Consider the following 13,742-nt stretch of genomic DNA (forward strand, 5'->3'; position numbering starts at 1 on the left):
AGGGACAAAACGTTAAATCTATAACATCTCCATAGCTGACTATAAGATTCTTGAAGAAAGGAATATCTTTCTCTTCTTTAAAAGGCACAGAGTACTTCTAAAGTACTCAGCACAGAGCGTCACACTCAAATGCTCAATATAAAGTTTCTTGAATAAATTTTTCATGTCTCTGTATTGTCAATGGTGGTAAATGGTGCTGAACACATTGTAGTCATTCAATAAATAGGTGCTGATTGATAGATATGTTAGTGAAACATAAAAACTGAAAGTAGTTGAAAATTAGACTCATATTTTATTGAAACGCAATAAAACTATCTTCGGTTTCTAAGTATTTTAATGCTTTCAACTTTTGTTTCATCTTTCCATCACAGCTAAATTTTTATGCAATGTCATGAGGCTGTTGTCTGCTCAAATTTATAAGACTCTTAAAAATGCTCAAGCCCCATAGCAGTGCCAAGATCTAGGAAATCTGCAGTCATTTATGATTAATGATTCTCTGTGTTTTGTGAGGCATTATTAAAAACAGAAGCCTATGACTTCACTGTTTCTGACAATAACTTTGAACACAAGGTCAGTCCTTCAATTTTAACATTTCTTTGTAAGATTAAAAGAAAGTAAAAACAATCACATTGGGAGCTTCACCCAGATGTCACAAAATAAGAGACACAAGTTTTCAATCTGTTTCTTCCAATGAAACGTCATCTCATTCGTGGGATATTGATGATGAGCAAATGTTACTGAAGGGCAAATCTAGTCATCAGAAAAACATAGAGTTCAGGACTCTATCAGGCATCACATAGTCAATTCATAGAAGATGTTAACCAAAAGACGTAAGAGCTGCTTAGCAAATGTAGTTTAATATTTGCATTTCTCTCCAGATGAATAATTGGAAAAAGAGTTATCAATTTTGATTACAAAATCAAAGTATTCAAGGTTCTGTTAAAAATGTAAGCAAGTCCTAGATGTTTCCTGAAAACAAAAAGTTGTATTAGAGCCATTTTTATTCAATTAGTTAAAAATCATAATGTGCTACAGCAAATTAAAAAGGAAAAATAACATGATACTTTGTTTTTAAATAGAAATTTCAGATTCAAGAACACACATAGTTCTCCCTTTATATAAGAAGATAAATATGTATAAATAAATGTTTTATCTATAATAGATTATTTGAAATTACTAGCATTTCTAAAGGGAATGCATGCTTTTACAAAAAAGATTAATTCGAACATATTAACTCTGCTTACTGACAAAACTTTACAATCCATAGGAAATAAAAACTAACGTCTTATAAGAATTAGTACAGCCTTCAAAATATACTATTGCACTGAATTCCATTTCTGCTACCAACCTAAAAGCATGCTTTTAATTGTCAGGTAATACAGTGATCATATTCAAAATAAACACATAATTGCGTGACTTTTTCCATGTTACAAGTTCCTCACTGGTTACTAGGCCACAGGCTGACCTTACATTTGTATGAAAAATTAAGTGGAAGGCCAACAGTTGAGTTGTGGTTTCTCTCAGTTTCATATGATTGCCCTGGAGTCTGGCAAGGAAAGAAAAAAACAGCTGCCTGATGGAAATTGTCACTTTCTAATCCTTCAGTGAAACAGCCCTAGAGAGGATTTAGTTGGAGCCAGCTTCCAGCCAATCCTTCTTTCTGAAAATGTGATGATGTGAGGATAGACAAGCCAAAAGGAAGATATAATCCAAAAAATTTCTTCCTCACTTTATTACTGAAAGTTAACTTCTTTAAAAAATTTTTTTTTAAAGTCCACTTGACTTTTTTGCTTCAAAGCAGTAAAACGATGTGTCAAAGCTATGCAGTTAAATTAACAGTCTTGGGCTGTAAGAACAAAGATCCTATCATGTCATGTGTTCAGTTGTTAGAGTAACCCCAATTTATTGTAACCAAACAAGAGATATCTGAGAAAGAGAACTCATTCATAACTTTGCAGTTTAAAACCTTCTTTTCAATCTAACTGAACAGGATTTGTGAATTAGGGGGTGTTTGTACACGTGTGCTGAAATAAGCTCTTTGCAGTGAATGTCACAAAGGAAGTGAATTATAGGCTTTGTAATAAGACACCTTTTTCTTTAAGTAATAAGAGTATGGTGTTGCTTTCTACCAATGAAAACATCATCCTCAGTGTATGGAAATTTTGCTGGTTGTTTAATTATTTGATTTACCTTTATTTCCATATATTCAGTATTTGCTCAATTGCTTTCAAAGTACTATACTTTGTAAATAGATCCAAACGTTCTGAATGTGGATTTCTAAAAGTGTTGGTTAAATTCCAAGAAATGGAAAATACAAATAACTGGCTCAAAAAGATTGTTGTTAGTATTTCTCCTTTACATTTTGTGGGTCAAGCAAACTAAAAGCAAATGAGTAGAAATATAAAATACTTTGATGAGGTTTTAAAATCCTGCTAGACACACAAAGTGAATCAGCAGCATAGGAATCTCTTCCTTGTGAAGGAATTGTTGTGTTTTTTGTTTTTGTTTTTTGTTTTTTGTTTTTTTTGTTTTTTTTTTATCCCCATGTACTCACAGCTTTCATTCGTGCACTCTTTCCTATAATAAATATTTATTGGGCACCAGCCATGATAAATCTTAATGCTAGGCTCTGAGGATGTAGCAAAAAGAGAAGGTAGGCCTGGTCTCATTCTCATAGCACATACAGCCTTGCGATGCGAATAGCATCCTAACCAAGCAAATTAATAAGAATAAAAGCAAATTAACAAGAATAAGAAAAATAGCAAATGTTAAGGCCTCCTTGTGGAGATGACTTGTTAGCTGAGATCTGAATAAGATGGCATAAGTTATGTGAATATCTGTACAGAAATTCAAGGCAAAGGATGCAAGGGCCCTGAAGGAATAAACTGGGTGTGTTGGAGGAACTGAAATAAAAGTATGCATCACTGGAGCCCAGTGCAAGCGAAGTGGGTAAAAGAGGGGTGAGAGGAGATCAGAGGAATGTGAGGCCAGATCCCGAACTACTGCACAGGCTAGAGCAATGTGTTAGAATTTCCTCTGGTTGTGATGGAAAAGATATTAAGAAGGGGAGTATTATGAATTATGTTTTTAAAAACATCCTTCTGTCCATTACATATAGAATAGATTATAGACAAGCCGTAGTTGAAACAAGTTTCTTTATTTTAACTTTTATTTTAGATTGAGGAGTACATGTGCAAGTTTGTTAAAACAGGCAAACTTGTCTCATTGGGGTTTGGTGTACAGACCTTTTTATCACCCAGGTACTAAGCATAGTACTCAATAGTTACTTTTCCTGATCCTTTCTCTCCTCCCACCTTCCTCCCTCAAGTAGGCCTTAATGTCTGTTATTCTCCTCTCTGCGTCCATTGGTTCTGATTATGTAGCTCCAACTTATAAGTGAGGATATGTGGTATTTGATTTTGTGTTCCTGAGTTAGTTTGCTAAGGATAATGGCCTTTAGCTCCACCCATATTCTTGCAAAGAACATGATCTCGTTCTTCTATATGGCTATATAGTATTTCAGGGTGTATATGTACCACATTTTCTTTATCCATTCTTTTGTTGATGGGCATTTAGGTTGATTCCATGTCTTTGCTATTGTGAAGAGTACGGCAATGCACATACGTGTGCATGTGTCTTCATCGTAGAACGAATAATTTATATATCCAAATAAGAAGAAAGGAAATCAAGCTATACCTATTTACAGATAAAATTATTCTCTATCTAGAAAACCCCACAGTCTCTGCCCAAAAGCTCCTTAAGCTGATAAACAACTGCAGCGAAATCTCAGCATACAAAATCAACATATTTCACAAAAAATCAGTAGCATTCCTATATACTGGCAACATCCAAGCCAAGAGCCATATTAAAAACACAATCCCATTCACAATTATCACAAAAAGAATAAAGTACCTAGGAATACAGCTAACTGGGGAAATGAGGCAGGTTTGTAGTCACTTTGTTATTGCTGTGGGCTGGATTATGTGACACAACATTGAATGGGAGGGGGGTTTGTGTATGTAATACAATTCTGATAAATTCCTTATGTTTTTTATGTTTATCTTTCACATGTCCTATGAACATTGCCTTGCCTATGATCTCAGAAATGTTCATTTTCCATCTATTTGCCAGTCCCCAATATACATAAACCCTACCTCCTTCATGAAATCTTCCTTAAGATAAATTTTAATTTCCATAAATTTATCTTCAACAATAAATTATAATTTATAATAATACATTATCTATAATAATATTTTAGAGTCTGGGCAACATGCTGAAATCCTGCCTATACAAAAAATACAAAAATTAGCTGGGTGTGGTGGTGCACACCTGTGGTGCCAGCTATTCTGGTGGCTGGGATGGGAGGATCGATTGAACCTGGGAGGTCGAGGCTGCAGTGAGCCACGATCACACTACTGCATTCCAGCCTGGGTGACAAAGCGAGAACCTGTCTCAAAAAGAAAAAAAAAATGGGTATAATATACTTTATTTTAATAACTGAAGCCAAAGTTTATTACTTACAAATAATAAAGACTCAAAAAAAGGCAATAAATTGGTCAGCTGTTTAGTGGCAGAACCAGGATTTGAAGCATAAGTTTTCTCACGAATAAAGCTCTTATTTGTTTCACCATGGCAACCTGTCCTTTTAGTTGAGAATTTATTCCTTTTTGTCAATTATCAGGGACCTTAACAGACATAAAGCATCACAAAGGAGAATGTTCCTGCATATGATTATGGGTGTAAAAAGGAATATCAAATAGGTAAAAATTACTGCTTTTAACCAGTTCCAATATCTTCATTCTTAGAAAATGAACAATAGAATATAGCTAGGAAATGGCTGAACCTTGTCTCAAGGGACTAGGAAAGAAGAAAATATAGAATGATGATTGATAACATGTAGTTGTTTTCCCATTCATAAGTACATTGGATACTACATGCTTAATAACATGTAGCTATGTTGGCACCTTTTAAAACAATAAAAATCTATAGATTGTGGCTTTACATCTAGTTTCAGAATATAGCGTGGTGTCATAAAGCTGCCTTGGCCATTGATATCTACTTAGTTTAGAGTAAATGATAGACACAGAGTTATACAATTCAGCAAAGCAGAATGGATCAGGTGACAAACTGGCCCTATTTTCAAATTTCTCCCTTTTATCACCACACCTCTCCATGGCAACATTAGACAAAAGGAGCATAAGAAAAAGTTGTAACACATAAATTATATATGAAGACGTATTTGGACACATTCCCTAGGTAAAAATTCTTGAAAAACTACTGTGGGTTTCCCTTGTTACACTGTAGCAGGAACCTTAGGCCAAGGGAGATTATGGTACCTTATTTTCTTGTTGGCTGATTGAATTCTGATTGTAATCTTAGCCCATTGAAGTAAATAAAGAATACCTCTGAATCAGTAAGTTTACATTGATTTTCTTAGGAAAGGCCAGAAGGAAGTTTATCAGTCAGTTCATTTATAAAATTAAATTGACTATGAAGGGGTTAACCTTGATTTTGTATTAGTACATAATGATGATGGAAGAATGAATTTAAATGACGCTTGATTTCAAAATAGATCTCATATTTTAACAGAAAATTTGAAGATATAGCCACTATACAAAGTATAGCTTTGTATAGCTAAAAGTAAAATTAAAATATTACTTTGCCTACATAACAAAAGCAGATCTATGCTATTGTTAACTTCTAAAAGGATAAAAAGGAATGGAAGAAAAATTCCACCTTATTTCAAATTGCAGAATGTGATCAACATTTTCTTAACATTCTTCTTTTATTAACTTCCGAGTTTTACTACCAGAAAGTTATTTAGCTTAGATTCAGTTAAATAACTCAGTCAGTTTTCAGAGACGCTTACCTGATATATGGAAAACCTTGTGAATATTTTGAGACATGTTATGCAAAATTCAAAAGCTATGCTTTTTCACCAGTATAAAGTTGAGTTCAATACTTGGAAAAATGAGTTGGTCATTCAATTAAAATTGACATGTCTTTGTTATATATGATTATTCGTAATCTGTCCTGATTCAGTTAAATTTAATATAATAATTTTAATGTTGCAGTGTAGGCATTTTGCATCACGTAACTGTTTATGTTTATTGAGTATACATTTTGTTTTATAATTGTTCAGCTACTCTGAGATTTTAGAAGGGAAATGAAATAAACGCTGTATCCTTTAGAGCAATAAAGAAATGAATTTCAAAAGAAAAACCTACCTTCATTTCCACATGAACAAAGGCACATTCAGTTAGTCACCTGATTGTTTGGCTACATAACATCAAATACCAAGATATTAAGGAACATTGACATGTTAGGCAATAGCAATGTAATGAACTATTTTACTTTTTACTTATATTTTGGGCATCATTTAGAAATAGTTTTGGATTAAAATTTAGTTAAGTGTTTAAAGCAACGTTATTTAGAGTGGAAAGCACAACTCTGTCTTCTTATTTGAGGACAGAAGTGATTTTCAATGGGGGTTGATTTTGTCCCCTAGGAGATATTTTTTAATACCTGGACACATTTTTGTTTGACACAACTGGGGGAGGGAAACTAGCAGGATCTAGTTGGTAGAGGCCAGGGATGCTGCTAAATATACTTCCTTGCACAGGACAATCCGCTACAGAAATAATTATCCTGTCTCAAACATCAATAGTGCCAAGTTTGGAAAACCCTGAAGTAGAGAGGTATTAAAGAATCGTAATGGTACAAAGTGCATTAAAAATGGTATACTGAAAATGTAAACATTATGAAGTCAGAGACAGATTCTACCTGGCTGATCTTTGTGTATTGCACATTATAGAAACTCAGTAAATATTCATTGAATGAATGCAAACAGGCAAAGTACAATTGTTCACTGCAGACTTGCTCAGTATTTGTAAGTAAAAGAACATGGGTAGATACTATTTTCTATACCAAAACATGTTAATAATCATTGCTGTAGGGCAGCATATCCTATTTTATGTATGAGAAGCATTTTTAGGATTATGTTTATGCCATACTTCAGAATGCATGTAAATGAAGGATACAAATATGTTTCAACTCCTTTTTGTATATGGGACATATTAAGATGGATTTGGTAATACATACATGTAGCCATTTTATTATGCTGTAAAATTACTTCTCATTCTTATGGAACAATAAAACTTGTGAAAAGGGCCTTTTTACAGTTTTTAGCCACAAATGATAGAATTTTTATATGCCCCAGGCAGTAATATTGCTTATAAATTTATACCATACGCCACTTTAACTTAAAGTTTTTTTTTTTTTTTTTATTAAGGAGACTGATCAGAGTCAAACCATATGCTGTGGCTTTTGCTCCATAGAAATCTCAACTATACTGCAAGAATAATTATTCCTACTTAATGAAGTTACAGAAGAGAATGTGGTGCTGGATGGTAAGATGTATATAACCTAATGAATACCCTCTGTAAACTCTCTAAATACTTGTGCTAGAAGTTTTTCGGTTTTGTGGGTTTTTTTCTTATTAAGAGACTAAATAGCTGTTGAAATCTCTAACAGAATAAATGGATGCTAAAAATTCAAAAACTTTCCTACTCAGGGGATTCCATCATAAGTGTATAATAAAGAGTTTTGGTCCTTTGGGAAATCAGTGCCTTTATTATGGGAGGGGGGAATTTAAAATTATATGTGGCTCAAAAAAACGCATCATGTAGACTTTTTCTCTATTTGGAAACTAAAGCATACGTTAAATCCTCATCATTTTGTTTTGATTAGACCATTGCCTTAGCCTGCTAAGTGTCTTTCTGCTCACATTCTTTTTTCCATTTAGCCATTCTTCAGAGCTTTCTCTGTTTTTGTTTTGTTTTGTTTTTAAAAGCACAGATCTGGAGATGTCTGTCCTCAGCTTCAAAATACTCAACCTCTGTAGGAGGGTAGGTAAATTATTTTGAAATCTACTCTCTACCCTTCTGACCAACTACATCCTCACTACTCATGGACTATCCACACACGTCTTTCCCCTTCATAAAAATACCATCATCTTTTATGCATTTGCATCTTTGCTTTTTCATATCTAGCTGACTCAAGGTATCTTGCTAATTCCAAATCTTTAAAAGTTTTCCATAATCTTTCTTTGACTGTCCTTACCTATGTTTCTAAAAGAATTTCTCTGTGCCTATATTGAAGTATTTACCACATTATACTGAAGTTATGAGTTTGATTATTATTTTCTCATTGACACATCTGTGAAAGAAGGGACATATTAAGCATTATATTCCCACTGCCAATGCCTGGCACATAGTAGGTGTTTTAAAAATTAAAAGGTGAACTAGTATATACATCTTATAATGGCTAAAATTAAAAAGACTAACTAAATCGAGTAAGTTGAGTCAAGGCTGTGGAAGATCGCAAACTCTCATACACTGCTGGAAATACTGGGAAAATAGTAAAACCACTTGGGAAAATACTTGGGGCAATTTTTAAAAATAGCTACACATACAGATATACGATCTGCCTATTACACTACTGGGTAGCTACCCACATAAAAGTAAGCATATGTGCATATAAAAACTTGTATATGAATGTTCTTAGATTTTCTATTTTAATAACCCCAAACTGAAAACAACTCAAATTTCCATCGACTGGTGCATGGAAAGATAAAGTTGGTATACCCATACAACGTAATACTATTTACAGCAATACAAAAGAATGAACTTTTGATAAATGCAATGAAATGAATGAATTTCAAAACAATTATGCTGAGTGAAAGAAGTCAGAAAACACAAGTATAGGCTATATAGACCAATTTTATAAAACATCAAAACAATGCAAACTCTTCTATGGTGACAGAAAGCAGAATAGTGGTTGCTGGGTTGGGGGTGAGGCAAATACTGCAAGGCTGAGGATGGAAGGATTAAAAAGAGGCATGAGAAAACTACTGAGGGTGATGGATATATTCACAATCTTGATTGTGGTGAGGCTTTTATGGGTATAAATATATATCAAAACCTATCAAATTGTATAAATATGTGCATTTTTCTACATCATTTACACTTTGTTTTTTTTTTTGGTTTTTTTTATCTCACAAAATGATTTTAATTTTTATGTATCTTACGTAAAAAGGATATATTTATTTAAAATTTCAAAAAATATAAAACCTTCAGAAAATATAAAAGCCATTCACAATATCAACAGTTAGGAAAGTAATTGTTATCTATTTGGTATATTTCGGACCAGTGATTTCCATAAATATACAAATATGAATAACATATACAGTTACAAGTATAGAACCATATCCATTTTAAGAAACATAGAAACAAGCAATATTTTATGTATTGTCCAAATATTAATTAGTTAGATCTTCATAAGAACCCTATAAGATAAGGACTATTAAACAAATAAACTTCAATGTTCATTAATGGATAAATAGATAAGCAAAATTCATCATTTACACTTTGATAAAGCTTTTGTAAAAAAGAAAAAGTTAGAAAGTGAAATGATAAAACTGTAGTTTGCGGCCGGGCGCGGTGGCTCAAGCCTGTAATCCCAGCACTTTGGGAGGCCGAGACGGGCGGATCACGAGGTCAGGAGATCGAGGCCATCCTGGCTAACCCGGTGAAACCCCGTCTCTACTAAAAAATACAAAAAACTAGCCGGGCGAGGTGGTGGGCGCCTGTAGTCCCAGCTACTCGGGAGGCTGAGGCAGGAGAATGGCGTAAACCCGGGAGGCGGAGCTTGCAGTGAGCTGAGATCCGGCCACTGCACTCCAGCCTGGGCGACAGAGCGAGACTCCGTCTCAAAAAAAAAAAAAAAAAAAAAACAAAAAAACTGTAGTTTGCAAGTAATTTTACAAAATAGATGCTGCTGGTTTTCTCAGGGCACAACTGGGTAGGTATATACATTTATCAACATAATTTGATAATACATATCTTTTTCAAGATATTGATTGATTTGGGATACTATAAAGTCAGACACTATTCTATACCATTTAAAATATGTATGTTCTTCTCTGTTAATCAAATATATGATTATTTATTATCTGTATTTACTGTGGTAGAGTGGGAAGAAAAAGTGAACTGAGCGTAATTCTACCAAGGTCAGCATGTGGCCCCTGAGCAGGTAGTTTAAGCTTGCTAGGCATCGGTGCTTCATTTTGTAAACTAAGGCAGTTAAAATACAGTGAATACAATTCAACAAGTAAAGTTTGTAAAAATTGAGACACAATTTTGACAAAAATACTTAGGAAAAGTATTAGAGTTGGTAGATAGTATTCATGGCCTCTGGAGCAGTTTAAAATCTAGAAGGTATATGAGACCATGCCTAAGTAATTTTAAAGAAGGTATGGGTTCAAACTGGGTATGTTGTAAGCCAGGAAGGAACCAAATGCTCTGAGAAGACAGTATGAATGGAGACTGCAGAAAGCTTGTCAATAACACTTCACTGGAGTCAGCCGTAAAAGAATGGGTAAAATCCCAAGAAGATGGAATTGTGATATTGTGACAACACAAAGTCTTATATATTATTGAACCAAACAGAGATGGAAAGAAAGATAATCTAAACAGAGATAACTTGGCAGTAGTGTACACAGTAGCCTTGACAAGAGGGAATTACTAATGTTGGCTGGAGCAGGCTATTCTTAAAAGCAAGTAGAAATGTGAAGTGAGCTTGGAAAAGGTTTGGTGCAAGTCGCCGAGGACCCTGAAAGCACAGTTAAGAAATCCGGAAGTTTGGACTCATGCTTCAGAAAGTGAGTTCATGAGAACTTTCATTTAAGCAAAACTACTGTGTAAACATTAAAAATTCTTTTTGGAAATTAAATTTACCTTACCCTGTCCGGAGAGCATTGATGCTCAAAACCAAGACAGTGCACACAACTGAAGCATCTGGTTTACAGGGAAGGTGAGTTAGCTCAATTTTATATATTGAGTTTGAGGTGTTAGTGGAACAATTAGATAGCAATGGCCCATCATCAATTGATGTTAAAATTTTAAACTTAGCCTAGAAAAGTTATTATGAATAAAGCTTACTCATAAGCTTTAAAAGAAGGAACTTTTATTTATTGAGGATTCACAATATGCAAGGCATTTCTTTTTAAAACTTTACAATTTTATATATCCATTAGTTCATGTCACCATCTGTTAATGAGTCACTTTTCAGTCCCTTTACTGATTTTACCTTATATCTCTGACCAATAAATGTAAGAATGCTTCAAAGTGCAGTGATTGATCCTCTTTTCTTTTTCTCTTTCTCTAACTATGTTCATTCCCTAAGTAATTTCACATCCTGTCCTATGACTTGAAGCACAATCATTATGTTGTTAAAGACACCTACATAAATGTACTTGTCTAGACTCTCCTGAGACTTAGCATATCTAATAGATATCTTAAACTTAAGACGATCAAATACAAAGTTTTTATTTCACTTTATCTTTTTGCAGTCTTTCCGTATCTTAGAAAATGGTAACTCCATTTTTCCAGTTACTGAGGTGGCAAAAACAAACAAAGAAAGTTGCTCTATACTTATTTTCCTCACTCATGCTTTACATTCAATCGATAAGTAAATCCAGTAGCTCTACCTTCAAGATATATTCAAAATTCACTTACCATATTCACTACTATACCTGATATAAACCAGCATCCTGTACCATCTAGATTAATACAATTTTTTCCTAAATGGTCTCTCCGTTTCACTCTTGCCCTCTTTTAATTTATGATCCACAGAACAGGCAGAATTGTTTATTTAAAACATATGATAGATCATACCACTCCTCTGCTAACAACTCTCAGAATCAAAAAGTTGAAGTCCTTAGGGAAAAGCCTGGTTACTCCTCTGCTATCCTCTAACTTCTGTACCCCTTTTATTACCAGGATGTACTTCTTGCTATTCCTGGAACTCTGAGAAGGCTTCACCATTATGGTCCTATTACTTGGTCTTTCTTCTGCCTGGAATGTTCTTCCGTCTTATATTTCCAAGACTCACCCCTTTTCTAGCTCCAGGTCTCTGCTTTAAAGGCACCTAATCAAAGTGGCTTTGCTTAACTATCTTAATCAAATAACAAGCCTCTTCACACTATTACTAGATCATAGTGGGTGCTCCAAAATATTTGAATGAATAGTCAATATTTCAAGGAATAGTCTCCATCTCGGAAATGAGTATTTTGTGGCTTAAATTGTAGGAGCTAAAGCTTTAGGAGCTAAAGAAGATTTTCAAGTCAGTATTGGGATTTATATCCCCATAAAATAACTAAGGTTTTGAAATAAAAAATAATTGGATTAAAGTTTCTGCTCTATAACATAAAAATATAAAAACTTAGAAAAATTATTTAAGGCACAAGTGGGAGCTAAGTGATGAGAACACATTGACACATAGAAGCAACATACGCTAGGGCCTAGATCTTATAGATGGATTAGAGATAGACATTACAGTTAAGGTCATAGATTCCTTTGATAATCTAATATAACTCCCCACAAACACATGTGATCATGTACCACAGTCTTGCACCGTATTACATGTAATTTACAGACTCTACATTATGCTCTAGCTGAAAAGGACCAAAAATGCAGACGGGTGAACTTGAAGATTTTTTGTGCAGACTCCTCTTTTGGACAGTTTGCATGTAAATGTAAAAGGAAGGCCAGTGAGTCTTCCAGATCTACAGGCTTGGATGCCACTGTTTGTGCATAAATAATTCAAATATTATGGTCTCATCGAGTTGGGATAGAAGGAACAGAAGAGATAATCTAACATCCTCATTTTTCACGACATAGATGTGTCCCAGAGGTTTGCTCGTATTTCCTCAACTGGTTAGTGGCAGAGCAGGGACTAGATTCCAGGTATCATAACTCAAGGTCCATGCTCCTTTGACATACCCTGATGCCTCCTTGGAAAAAGTAGCTGTCCTTCTTTCCTTCTGAGCTGTGTTCAGATGTTTCAGCATAAAAGATATTGGCGTTTTTCTCTATCGAAATGTAGTTGAATAAAGATGATAAACCGTGCTTTGCACTGGAATTATTCTTTTTTATTGCCCAAACATGCCAAAAAGTCATTTAGTAACTAACTTGTGGATTTGAGAAATTTACTGGTTAGTTATAACTGATGAAAAAAAATTGGTGGTTAAGTGAGTGCTTAAAATCTAGACAAGGCTTAAAGTACTAGTGCAAGAATTTCATTCCATTATGCAAGTAATTTTAACCTACAATTTGGTTTTCATTGTGGAGACAGCTGAAATAGTGCAAGATTGTGACATTGTGGTCAATTGCAAAATTACAAGGAATGTTATGCATTCCAGATCTTCATAGACACAGTACAAAATGCCGGTGTATTTTCATTCATTTGGAGAAGCTTAAATAATATTTTAAATCTTCAAATCTGATAGTAATACTGAGGGGAGTTTAAATTGAATGTCTAGCCCCTTTATTTCTCTATTAGTCTATCAATTTATCTATTCATCCATTGACTTAAAAAAATAGCATTGCTAATAAAGTGGAAATCCTCATGCATTATGTATGGACCCCGCCTGAGTGACTGACAGGACTACCCAGAGTGTCAATGTACTCTCTGCTCCAGCTTATCAGTTAACTAGGGAAATTTAACACGGATGGTGTTGGCTTTTTATTTAGAATGTTACTGTATAAACAGAAGAGGCCACTGGGAGAATCTTGTTTTGGAGTTTTCACCTCATTTAAATTCTTAATTTTTCCCCTCAGTTTAGAAAAGGCTATTGCAGTGTGGTCCTGCTTCCAATTAATGAGCTTCAGAAAAGGATTAGG

The sequence above is a fragment of the Papio anubis genome, chromosome 9, assembly GCF_008728515.1.
Source record: "Papio anubis isolate 15944 chromosome 9, Panubis1.0, whole genome shotgun sequence".
NCBI lineage: Eukaryota > Metazoa > Chordata > Mammalia > Primates > Cercopithecidae > Papio > Papio anubis.